The sequence below is a fragment of the Tachysurus fulvidraco genome, chromosome 20, assembly GCF_022655615.1.
Source record: "Tachysurus fulvidraco isolate hzauxx_2018 chromosome 20, HZAU_PFXX_2.0, whole genome shotgun sequence".
In the NCBI taxonomy this organism is placed as follows: Eukaryota; Metazoa; Chordata; class Actinopteri; order Siluriformes; family Bagridae; genus Tachysurus; species Tachysurus fulvidraco.
In genome coordinates, this window is record NC_062537.1 from 14,106,266 (window position 1) to 14,119,646 (window position 13,381).

General features: G+C 40.5%; 1 protein-coding gene across 2 annotated transcripts in view; it reads left to right on the forward strand.

Annotated features, from left to right (window-relative positions):
* Window positions 1-2,046: 2,046 nt before the first annotated feature.
* tln1 (talin 1) overlaps window positions 2,047-13,381 on the forward strand; it is a 62,973-nt gene continuing 51,638 nt past the window's right edge. For both annotated transcript variants that reach the window (XM_047804891.1, XM_027141190.2), the window contains exon 1: window positions 2,047-2,204. The gene's annotated coding sequence lies outside the window, so the exon portion shown is untranslated. The remainder of the gene's footprint in view (window positions 2,205-13,381) is intronic.

The window sequence follows — 13,381 nt, forward strand, 5'->3', positions numbered from 1 at the left end:
TTCTGTAATGCAATTTCAGGGATTCATTTGAGGTTTCAAATTGACTGTTGCTCACTGTAGTAATGTTATCCAAATTGAAACCTAGTAAAATGTGAATGTGCTGAACACTCTCAGACCTTTTTTATTTAGAATATTGTGCATAAAATAAACAATTTGGGTAACGGGTATGCAGTTTAATTGACCTTGTGGATCAAAATCAAAGTCCATCCGTCTGTATTTTTTCTGTACCAATTATCTTAAACAGGGATGCAGGGAATCAGGAGTCCTGCAGTCTACTTTGTGTACGATGAGGATGAGACCCTCGTCCTGCTCAGTTTAAAATTTAGGTCGCTTTGAATAAGAGCGTCTGACAAATGCCTGGAATGAAATTAAATTATTAGAAAACTAATTATTTCATTTTTGCACCTATACAACATTTGTTTGACTGTATATTTATAATCACACCCTCCAGTGTCACTCATATGAGGATGAGGTTCCCCTTTGAGTCTGGTTCCTCTCAAGGTTTCTTCCTTTACCATCTAAGGGAGTTTTTCCTTGCCACTGCTGCCTGAGTCACCTCAGACTTGCTCATTGGGGATAAATACATACACATTGTGAACTAAATCTATCTAATATTAATCTTGAATTTTGCATTCTATTAACCTTTATATTATACTTTATATTAACCCTTTGTTCTATGTTTATGTTCTGTAAAGCTGCTTTGAGACAATGTCAATTGTAAAAAGCGCTATACAAATAAACTTGAATTGAAAATGAAATGAAATCGCATACACACTCACATACCCATTCACACACTACGGACAATTTGGAGATGCCAATCAGTCTGTAGGAGGAAACCAGAGTACCTGAAGGAAACCTCCAAAGTACAGTGAGAACTCTGCACACACAGCAGGGTGGAGGTGTGAATCAAACCCCAAATCCCAGTGGTGTAAGACAGATGGGCTATGAATGAAATAACTTCTTTTAATATCTTTTTCACATAATCTCCAGTTGGATCTGAGCTCTCTGTTGAAGCTGTGACTTTTGCACTATTCCAAATACAGTTCATTTACAGTTAAAAATACAGTTACTTCATAGGACAGGAAGAAATGCTGTTTGTTGTTATGAACACGTTACGAGTGTTTAAAAAGTGTTCTTCCTTTATATACATGTTTGTATGTAATATGAGTAGTAAACAAACTTGTTAGCCACATTAGCTTTGTTGGATTACATAAGTATATATAAACAGCGGTTGTGCTGTTATTCGCCACAAGATGGCGCCGCCACAAAAGCTCTTTGCTGTAAACAATCATTTTGAAGTTATTCTGTAACAAAAATTACATTTTTAACATCTTTAATCCAAGAGAATATCCTGGGAACACTGGGCATGACATTCCCTGAATGGGACAATTAGCATATAGCTAATATGTCTACTGCTGTCCCAGAGAGAGAGAGAGAGAGAGAGAGAGAGAGAGAGAGAGAGAGAGAGAGAGAGAGAGAGAGAGAGAGAGAGAGAGAGAGAGAGAGAGAGAGAGCGAGCGCTCATTAGCTCCAGTGCAGTTTGAATTATTTGGCTTGTATCTTTGGGTTAAGTGCATAATTGTGCAAATATACCTTTGGTCAGAATTCTATATTTAATTCTATATTAAATTTTATTTAATTGTATATCCGTAAAGAACAGCTGTTCTACACCACAAGGTGTCGCCATCACAGAAGCCCTTCAGTCTTAGCAACGCTACAAAAGTAAATGTTTACAAACTTTACATTGTTTACAAACTTTACATCCTCCTAGTCGTTTATAGACACGCGTTTAATACACAAACTAACCGTGGAGTTAAAGATGAACACTTATAATTAACGAATAAGTATGAATTAATGAGCTGATGTGTTTAAGATCTGGTGCGTTTTTTTTTTTTAGATGTTTGTTGGAAACAACGTTTCAGAAATGCTCCCTAGGCTGTGTTCCAATCCACATGCTACTTTACTAGATAGTGTTCAGAAGGCACGCGCTGCGTCATAGTGTCCTGATGCACGGTGTAGTGCGCTGTTGTGTGATTTGGGACGCGGCTGTAGGGTGGAGCTCTAACGGCGCATCAGAGCAGCGGCGCACGGCATCGAGTCCACAAGCTGACGTTTAAACAGCATTTTACAGGGACGTCGTTTTATCTGCCGGGGAACGGGATTGTTTATAGTGTCCGGAGGTGGACAAGTAGCGTGGATTAGAGGTAAGGGGCTAAAGGTGGTTTCTCTTGATATAAACTCCGTTCTGCTCACTAAACTTTGTCTGGGTGGAAGTTTCCTTTTCCGCCTGTAATACAGCGTCCTGTCGAAACATCTAAACTCGCAATGATCAGATTTTTCCGACTTAAAAATGAGCTGTAACATTAGCTTGTAGCTGAGGACAGAAATGTTAGCTAACGTTGTAGCTCCTTATTAAAGTTCAGCTTTACCTGCTCTGTGTGTGTGTGTGTGTGTGTGTGAGAGAGAGAGAGAGAGAGAGAGAGAGAGAGAGAGAGAGAATGTGAATGTGTGTGAGTGAGTGTGTGTGTGTGTGTGTGTGTGTGTGTGTGTGTGTGTGTGTGTGTGTGTGTGTGTGAATGTATGAGAGAGAGAGTGTGTGTTTGTGTGTGTGTGTGTGTGTGTGTGTGTGCTGTGTGAGAGAGTGTGTGTGAATGTGTGTGTGTGTGTGTGTGTGTGTGTGTGTGTGAGAGAGAGAGAGAGTGTGTGTGTGTGTGTGTGTGTGTGTGTGTGTGTGTGTGTGTGTGTGTGCTGTGAGAAGAGAGAGAGAGAGAGTGTGAGTGTGTGAGAGAGAGTGTGTGTATGTAAACGCGGCGGAAGAACCCACGGCAGATTTTGAGTGTTTTTAACACAACCGTTGCTTGATGTTTGTCATTAAGTTTTTCTTGTTATAGTTGTAGAGACTGTGTTGTAGGTTGGAGGAGTTTTAACTTCAGCCTGCAGGGTTTAACTTTGTACCAGAAGTCTGAACTTGTGCAGTGAAAGTAGGCATCTTGTAGCACACACACACTCTCTCTTACACACGGACACGGATGGCTGCAGATCTGTCATATCTACTCTTTTAATAGAATTATTGCTAGTAGACAGACTAGAGGTTTATATTCAGCTTTATAATTAAGATCAGATACACACTAGAAGAGGTGTCTTTATTGTGAACAAAACCCCATGTGTAACGTAGACCTTCACCGTCTCATCCCTCTGCACTATATTTCATGTCATTTGTTATGGCTAGCCTCAGGTATCGCAAAGATCTCACATGGGTGTGTGTGTATGTGTGTGTGTGTGTTTCTGTGTCAGTGTCATGGTTGTCAAACAGGTTGGGCCAGAGTCAAGAATATATAGCCTCTGGGTACGAATACCAGACTATATATAAAAATGCACCCCATAGGTGCAGGTAGTTTACTTGAGTATATAATACACTCTCTGGGTTTAAACACCTGAGTATAAAATGCACAAACATACATTTTACTGCAACTTCTTGTTGTTTTTATCTTTTTCCTGAATGTTCTTTAGTACTTTTGCCTTTCTAACTGTCTCGGTCCTCCATACGAGCATAGTAAAGCTGTTCCATTAAAGCTGCCTTTTCTTCTTGACACCTCTGCTCTAACTCCTTCGGGTAACACGGGCCAAGCGTTTAAACCATCCGATCTCACACCCTCCCTTCTTCGAGGTTTGTCTGAAGCGAAACTTTTTAAGCTGCTCGATTGTTACCCGTGTGATTTATTTTTCTTGTTGCAGACCATGAAGTTTGTTTCATCCGGATCACTTTAAAAATACCTGAGCACATAATTTTTTTGCATAATTTCTTTCTGCACATAAGTCTTTTTGCTCCTTGTAGAAATAATTAAGTAACCTGATGGAAATGCCAGCGAAAGCAATGCAACCTTTTGTTCCAAATATTATGGGTAAAAAAAAAAAATACATTCAAATAATCGACCGACACGTTCAGATACCAATAGGGAATAATTCCCCCGCTGCGTTTACATGGACTGGCAGTACACATAACGTCTGCTGAAGATGTTTTTCTGCAACTGTCTAAGATTCGAGAAGTCAGAAATGCTGAATATCAGTATTGTCTGTGTGTGTGTGTGTGTGTGTGTGTATAAAATATACTTTCTAAGTCAGAAGCAAGGTATGATGTCAGTGTTTTTAACACCCAGCGATTCGTTGTGTGCTTTATGACCTACATGCAGCAGTGAGCATGTTGTGGTCTGGAGCCTTCACACGTCTTGGTGGATTGTCACAAACTTTGTGTGGTTCAGCTCAAGACATTCTCATTTCAGTTTCCTATATGTGCGAAAGATCGTTCGGTTCTGTCTCCACCGAGCGCGCGTGAGCTGAACATCTGCATCAGGTGTCGACTCGCAGATGAATTTGTGTCGGTGTTGCTAATAAACAAGGAGCTGTTAAACATTATATATCAGCATACGTTACTATCTACTTTTAACATGTATGACTGTTGCGAGTGCTGCTGTTTATTAACAAAAGTAAAAATGGTATACAGATGTTTAAACTTCAGAAACACTGACGAAATCGAGCAAAAGGCGGTCAAGTAGAAATTTGCCATCTATCGTTTCCTGCTATAAGTAAATAAAAATGCCAGCCAGATTCTTCTAAACTATTTTATGTACCAAGATTCGGCTCAAAGCCAAAGACTTGCCGATCCAGACATGCTACGTTCAAAACTTTATTATAATTCTATTCATACTTCATTTCCCTTACTCTATAATAATGTGAGTCAATAGCTAAAGATATTACATGCACTACATTAGATGACATTTTTTTTTGCCTGCTTGATTAGGTTTCTGTAAAATAATAAATCTGATAAATGGGACCTGGCAGCACACTGGAGTTTTTACTTGCCTGGAAGACTACCAAATTAATTTAGGATAAATCTATGTGAATAATATTAGACGTTCCTAAATCTATTAAAAGTCGATGTTAATTGAACGTGCGAGATTTAAGTTGCTCTCGATGACTACTTTTTTTGTACAAGATCTGTTTAAATGCATCGATCATTTCTCCTAAATAAAGAGCACTCAGTGCTACGCTCGATACTGCAGACCAATCAATAAAGCTGCAGGGGATTTAAAGTGGATTTGCGAGCGTATCGAACAGAATGATGTACTGTGACTTGGCAAACACTTCTTTTGTTCCATCAGTGCATGTAATGTTGAGCTTCTTTGTGTCTGTGCCACTGGTCACACTCGCACAGAAAGAGGCTTCATCCATCATTTCTTATTGACTTTTGATGCGAAGAGCAAGTTCCTTTCTAGTAAACGATACGACACACAGAAGAGTTGTACGGAAAAGCCTTCCAGGAAGTCGGCTTGTCACGTTCCCGGTATTGTCCTCTAGATGTGCAGTGATATGACATGCAGCACAGCACTGATAGGGAGCCTGATTTCCGCCTGCATTCCCACATGAATTATCGCACACGCACAGTCTTTTGGCAGTGCATTTAAAATGACGGGAAACTTGCTGTTACAGGCTGATCCGGACAGCAGCAAGCTTTCCCCCTCTCTTGGAGCTGCGTGCAACAAGGTTGCCATTGATGGCACACTGTGTGGTATTGTGGTGGGCTCGTGCGGAATGAAGGCTCCCTTTGTCTCCTCGATAGGGGCTTTGGAGAAGAATCCTGCTGAGACAAGAGCAGCACCCCAGAGGAGGACATGCTCTTCATGCATGGCCTTCACCAAGTGACCTGCTGCCCATCGTTCCAGATCGCCGCAAGATCAGACGGCGAGGTCGAACTAAATGTGTGCACATGGGCATAACGCAGATGCCTTGTGGGCTGTCAAAGGCTTTCTAGCTCTGCTTCTGATTAATCATAATGTTTTTATTTATTTATGTTTTCTGGCCTTGGTTATTTTCTCCCCCATAATTAAGACTGATAACATGTTTCCAGATGGTCTTAACTATTTGGATTTTGTAACAGAAATGGCGGCACTGAAACTTCATTTCTAAGCATGCTTTTAATTTAATGTTTACATTAACAGAAAGTCTGTGGTGTCGTCGGGTAATAACAGACTTTATACTTTATCGCTGGACTTTATAGACACGGCTCGCTAAACTCTCGGTGATTATAAGATGATGTAACTAAAGGTTTTTACGGCGTATTTGTTCTCATTTCATTTAAAAGAATACCAGAGAATACCTGTTTTTTTATATAGAAATATATATATATATATATATGGCATGCTTTTTAAATGGAACCCAGTGTGTTCGCTTGTTCAGCACTATTTCGCTTTTGCTTGGAAATCCTGTTTTTAGAGAACTCTCAGGACGTGGCACAGTCATTGTGGACATCCCCTAAAGGCCATAAAACTGAAAGCAGCAACACATGAATATGGAGGCTGTCCATGTGCCAAGAAATACAAAAAAAGAAAGAAAAAAAACCTATATGTCTTTGTGTAGTCTTTGTGACACTGTCGTGCTGGAATGGACATTGCATTGGCTATGATTGAGACACAGTGGTATACTTCCTAAAAAAAATGTGTCTTAGCACATATCAACCAGATAAGCGAATTCATAGATACTTTCGTGGCTGTTGCACCAAATCGGAGCAGGTTTCTCATTTTCAGAGCCCTAGTATGGCAGAAAATCCGTGGTGAGTCTCAGGAAAGCTGATGACTGGAGCTGAATTTATGTTTGGCGTGTGCAGTGACTCCACAGTCTCTCCCGTTTAGGAGATTTGGATTCGAGGTTTGTTTCGAGGTGCAGGAGTCTGTCTTCTACCAGTGTTTGGAGCCAGCCATATTTGGTCAATGCAACATGTACTGTTATTCCAGAGGCGAGAGAAATCCATCAGTCTTGAAGCAAGTTGGATTCCCTCAGCCTGAAACAGGGCACGTTTTTATTAAATCCGTTACACCCACTGGAGTGAAGACGGCTTATTCGATGGGTGATCTGTGGAGCTTATCGAAGAACTTATTAAAATTCTTCCGCCGTCGTTCGAACCGTTTTGCGTGCCAACACTTCCTGCTCGTACTCCATGTACAGTGACAGAACTAGGAGTGTCAGAATGGTGTTTGTTAAGAGATTGGAGTTATAAGGAAACAGGCATTAGTCAGTTCTCAGTTTAAACATATGATTACCAAATGTCTAGGTCATCATGACTCAGGAGGAAATGTGCCATGAGACTAGGGGGGGGAATGGGAATCGTTAACAGACGAGTGTTTCACACAGTACTTGCTTATTCTGCCAGATTTCTTTTATCCTGTGTGTGACATTGATGTTAAATTGGATTCAGTACTCGAGCACATCGATGAAATCTCTGCCCCAGGAGACACACTGGACCTCATTTATCATTCCCTAAAGTTTCTGTAGGCTATAAAATATTTCCTAGACCAAACCAAACTAAAAATTCCAAGCAGATTTGCCGGACGTTTCAGTACCCTAGTCTTTTTGCTCATTTGCATATGTTTATAAGGCAAAGCTCAGTGAATGTCTTACTCTTATTTGTCTTAATGTATGGATTTGTCTCAATTTGCGAACAGTTTTATCAATATGAAACAACCGAGTTCACTGAATTTGTGCTGGCAAATCAGTTATATTAAACAAATGCGTGAGCTCCTGGATCCTTTTACCAATGCTCCTGTGAATGATTTGGGAATAAATCTATATACGGATTCATAACTAAACCCCACTGTCCCTACATCGCTATTGGTTGGTGGCCGCGTCCTGCTGGGAAGCTTTGACAGACGTCTACCCCACCCCTAGCCACTTTTAGCAGAGGTTTACGTTACGTGACAAAACTGAGGTACACACGAACTGAGTCATCTGCAGTGTCTGTCTGAGAGCGTGTGGTTAACGACAGATATTTGAGATAGCTGGAAGCCTGGGTCAGAACTGAAGTTGGAGAGAGTCCTAACCAAGGCAGTCTGCTGCTGGCGGCCCCTAAATCACTCGAGGCTCGCATGCGTGAATGAAAACACCTCTCTGTACCTCATACGCATGAAAAACGTGCTATTTCCTTCTGGAACCAATAAAACATTCTTTATAGCTTTAGAAATGACGTATGTACTGTATGTAACAGCCATATTTGTGTCCCATATGCCGTAAATTGTTGCTCGTATAGCACCATATAGGCTGCTATCGTATGGAATAAATTACATTTTTGTCTGACCATCTTTTTTTTTTTTTTATCATTTTAGCTTGTTTATTCATATCTAATTTTGTGTATATTTATCCAAAAGGAGTAAATGTGGTTGATCATGAAAGCTCTTACAGTCTTGTTGAGCTTCCGAGCGCTGTTAAATGAAGTAATATAAATATCGATGTTCTGCTTATTGTATAGTGTTGATCCAAGTTATGACCTGTGCTCTGAACTCAGATATACAAATATACTCCCTTTCTTCCCATTCTTACATCAACACTTGTTTCGAAGCAAGTCTTATAGCTGATGAGGCTCATAAGCCTGATTTTGGGCTAACGTTTAGTAATCGAAGCAGATGGACTGCAGTTTTGTTCGGGGAAAAACATTCGCATTGTATGGACATGTCTTCGGATGTAAAAATGCGCAGATTGACTTCCTGTCCAATGTGGGAACATGACTGGAGGAATGTAAGGTCTGTGTCACTGGTCATGTTTTCCCAGAAGGCTCATCTGCAACCTCTGATCACTTTCTGCTGTTTTACCCTGAACTGTTTTTAGAGTGATTTAGAATATCCTGAATAGAGCACACTAAAGTGTGCAAGTGTGTGTGTATGTGTGTGCAAGTGTGTGTGTGTATGTGTGTGTATGTGTGTGTATGTGTGTGTGTGTGTGTGTGTGTGTATATGTGTGTGTGTGTGTATGTGTGTATATGTGTGTGTGTGTGTGTGTGTGTGTGTGTTGTCTAGCCTGCTTAATATGTTGTACTCTTTAATTGCAATCCAGGTGTTTTCTTTGGTTTTGGTTTTGTGTAATCCTGAAGTTCTGTGCAGACAAACCTGAAGGTGCTGTGCAGTAGGAAGGCCAATACCTCCTCTTGACTGAGTACAAATTGCTGTTCCTTCCTTTACAAGCGATAGTGTTGTGTCCTATTTCTTCTTTTACTCAGCTGAAATCATTCATACTGAAAGATGGAGTCAAATTTAATTAAACACTTTCACAAGCGTTCACAGTCTATTATGTGCTGGTCATGTCTTATCAGAGTGTGCTCTGACTACCCGGTTGAACTCGGCCGATTTAAAGCCTTTTCCGTTGTCGTGTAGCTGCTGGGGGTTTTATTGTTGTTGTTGGTTTTTTTTTTTTACACATTACATACAGCTTGTTTTAAGTACCATGCTTCAATGTATATAAAAGTGTATGATTTTTTATTTTTTTCGTTTTCCAAAAAAAAATTGCATTTTTATTATTATTTATGCTTTCGATCTTGTATCTAATGGTATTTAGACCCCCTTCAACACAAACATTTGATCGGTTAACCATTTGTTTAATAGAAGGAATAAAATATGTTCATACTTCATGGATTGTAAACCTCTGTACAAGTCACTTACTGACCAGTCAGGTTGAGCGGTTGAACTTGAACAATAAGTAACTTGCAAAAGTAAGTAAACAAGTAAATAAACTTGTAAGTAACACAAAAGTTAAACGCAGTTCGTTTAGAGAGAATGCTTTGAGTGATGTATACGAGTTGTATTGGGCGGCCCTACAAAAGTGTCATGAATTAGTCAGACACACAAGTTTTTAAAAGACACCAAACAGCAAAGAATGACATTTCAGAGTGTAATTAGACTGATGATTTATTACCCGCTTGTAGTCAGAACAAAGAAAAAGCTGCGGCTGTTCAAACTGTGCTAATGTTACGGCTCGACTGAATGGCCTGCGTCTCCTCCCATTCTAAAGAGCAACCTTTATATACCTCAAGATGTGACAGCACTGTGTACGCTCTGCCCTATGCACAGGGTTCAGTGTAGGAGGCTTTAACTCCTGACCGAGTCCTAAGTTAGCATTTTCAAAGTGTTAGTTCTGGAAAGCACCGTGTGCTGGCTACAGCTACTGACTCCAAGCTTAGGCAAATCACTCAGATAAAGTTACTGCTTGTCAAAAACGTTCCCAAATCCACTTCTGCTCACATTCCTTAATACGGTGGGGAGGCAACAAAACAAGTGCTGGACCTACAACAGGCAGAACCCCCACCTTCTGCAGTGCTTGGGTCGTCCCTCCCCGCCTTTCTCCCTCCCTCGTATCTCGCCTGGAGTCCGCCGAGAATCACTGTGGAATTCCAGTGGAATGTAGCGTGGAATTAAACCATAAAGATGCCAGCAAAGAGCCGCCTTGATGAGTTTCAGAAAGTTTCTGCTTCACCACTATCAAAGCTGCAACTTCTGCAATATATGAATAAAGTGTTAAACGCTGCATTAGTATTTCAGTATTTCTATTTGAACCATACCGCATCGTCAGGGATTCGCTTAATTCTCTGAACAGCACTCTGCCTGCTCGGTGATCAGCACTGTTTGTAAATATTAGACTGAATATTAAACCAATTTTTTTAATAATAACTAATAAATTCAAAAGATTTGACGTTCTGCACGAATCTCCTTGCTACAGTTATTTACTCAGCAGTAATCTGTATTATTTTTTACTTCAGTTTTGTCCTTTCACAGATGATCTATACTGTAACTATAACGTATAATTCGCTAGAATTGATAATCGTAGATCGGCGGCTGCTGCGCTGATTAATATCAGTCATTGCCTTTTAGATCAGTACACCACTATAAAACACTTTAACGTTCGACGACTCCTTTACACAATCTTTTTATTGTGCCAATCTAGCTTTTCACGTTCGTTGTCTTTGAAGGCTGGCCCACTTTTGCCATGACCCTGAAATGCCTCCATGCTTGTTTATTCTACACCGTGAGAGTGCTTTTTTGTCTCGCATGCTGTAAGATTAGAGCGGCAGGGATTTGCTCAGCAGATTACACTTCAGCAGATGTTTCAGAGCCATCGCTTATATTCCCCCATGTTTAAGTCATCAGCGTGTTGCGACTCCTGCCAACAGGAGACACGGTGCAGCTTTCTGTTGGACTTCACGTTACTGTGCTGGAATTCACAGTTTGTTGGCCATGTTGTTGGGTCCTTGCAAAAAAAAACCCGCCTGTCCACAACCGCAGGCCTGAGGTTATCTGTAGCCATTTCCTGCCATGATGAGCACTGCGAAACGATCTCTAGTAGGAGTAGGAGAAATGGTATTGTCATTTATTTATGATATTTAGCTTCTTGTATGTACATATACACGAAAGATGCCATTGCTGCAAATGTATATACAGTACAGACCAAAAGTTTGGACACACCTTCTCATTCAAAGAGAACATTTAGTTCATAACAAAAAAGTGTGAAACAACTGAAAATGTCATATTCTAGGTTCTTCAAAGTAACCACCTTTTGCTTTGAATACTGCTTTGCACACTCTTGGCATTCTCTTGATGAGCTTCAAGAGGTCGTCACCTGAAATGGTCTTCCAACTGTCTTGAAGGAGTTTCCAGAGATGCTTAGCACTTGTTGGCCCTTTTGCCTTCACTCTGCGGTCCAGCTCACCCCAAAACATCTCGATTGGGTTCAGGTCCGGTGACTGTGGAGGTCAGGTCATCTGGCGCAGCACCCCATCACTCTCCTTTATGGTCATATAGCCCTTACACAGCCTGGAGGTGTGTTTTGGGTCTTTTTTTTTTCACACTTTTTTGTTATGTACGTATATAATTCCACATGTGTTAATTCATAGTTTTGACGCCTTCAGTGTGAATATACAATTATCATAGTCATGAAAATAAAGAAAACTCTTTCAATGAGAAGGGGTGTCCAAACTTTTGGTCTGTACTGTACGTAAAAGGTTCCGTATTTAAATCTGCCGATTTGTTACAACACGTGACAAAGCAGGACGAGGGCTCCAGAGGTGTTTATCATGTAAATACATGCTGATTTCAGTTTATGGGGTTTGATCGCCGGGAAAGCCAGACAATGTGCTTTATAACGATAAGCCACATCGTTGTCCGTAAAGTAATCGTGTGCTTTAACTTTGTTCTGGAGAAGACAGATATGCAGAAACGGGTCAGAAGAGTCAGCTTGCAGATAGCGATAAAGGACGGCATGAAGGACAAACACGTCACGTCGTGAAACCGCCATCTTTCAAACACACGACTGGGGAAGTGAATCAGCAGCAGAGCTATCAGGAAAACTTCAGCATTGCAACACTGATTATATTGTACACAATGGATTTCAAGAACAGAGTAGAACACTTTGTCGTTGTCTCAGCTGCACAGCATAATTAAAATGGTTTGTGCACACACACACACTCACATACAATGTAAACATATGATAAAAAAAAGTAAGCGTGAATAGATAAATGAAGATGTAAACAGATATAGTGAAGATGTAATGTACCGATGTTTGTGTTATGGGATTAGTCGAGTATAGTGCAAGGTTATTTAACTAGGATTTATTGTAATCTATTAAAGAACTTGCAAGTGGGCAGAAATTGCAAGGGAACAATCTTTAAGGGTCACTTCATTTAAGGGTAACAGTCACTTCATGTTTTCTCTGATCCGATTACATTAGGCCACATAAATGCGTCTCGGCGAATCAGATATCAATCCGATCTTTCTACTCCCACCCAAAATGCAAATATATTTTGCCTCATTTCCGGGGTAACTGAAATGGAACACGCTTTGGTGTGTGCGGTTTTCAGAATGCAATCAAAAAGAAGAACGAAAAAACTGATGATGGTTATGCTACAAAAAACAGCATTTACAGTTTGCTGCATTTTCGCTGGCAGCAGCAGGGCATTTTAAGACCCAACGAGACACCTGGTTGAAAGATCACCAGCAAGTGCCGTACTTCCGTTTGGGAGGAGTATAGCCTGATGTATGTGGCTTGAACAACCACATTCATTTACACCTGTCCGGTTTCATCTGAAATGCATCCCAGACCACCTCCTGAAGTGGTTTGAACGATTGGATTTATATCCAAACCGTTTCGGACGGCATTTACACCTGGTCTTTTTACCATCGGCTATCTATCGGATCACAGAAAACACATGAAGTGACCAGGTGTAAAAAGCCCCTAAGAAAATGATGCTATTTCAAAACCCTGAGCAGGATCAAGTGCTTAAAGAATGAATGAATTATAAAGTAAACGAGTAAACTAAACGATAGAGTGGCAAAGTTCTCTCACACCAGCAGTACGTTCACAGGGGAAATGTCACTTTAGCACTTTTTCTAAACAATGAAGATATTAAAAGAACCTCTTACCGAAATGCCACACAATAAAGAGTTATACTGCATGCGTATTGATTAATTATTAAGCTGTGAGCGACCGTACTGTATCGTAGACGACGTATGACTCGCTATGTATGCAGTCTATTTAAAATTCACTGCTTTACGACCTCCACATGATCATAAAA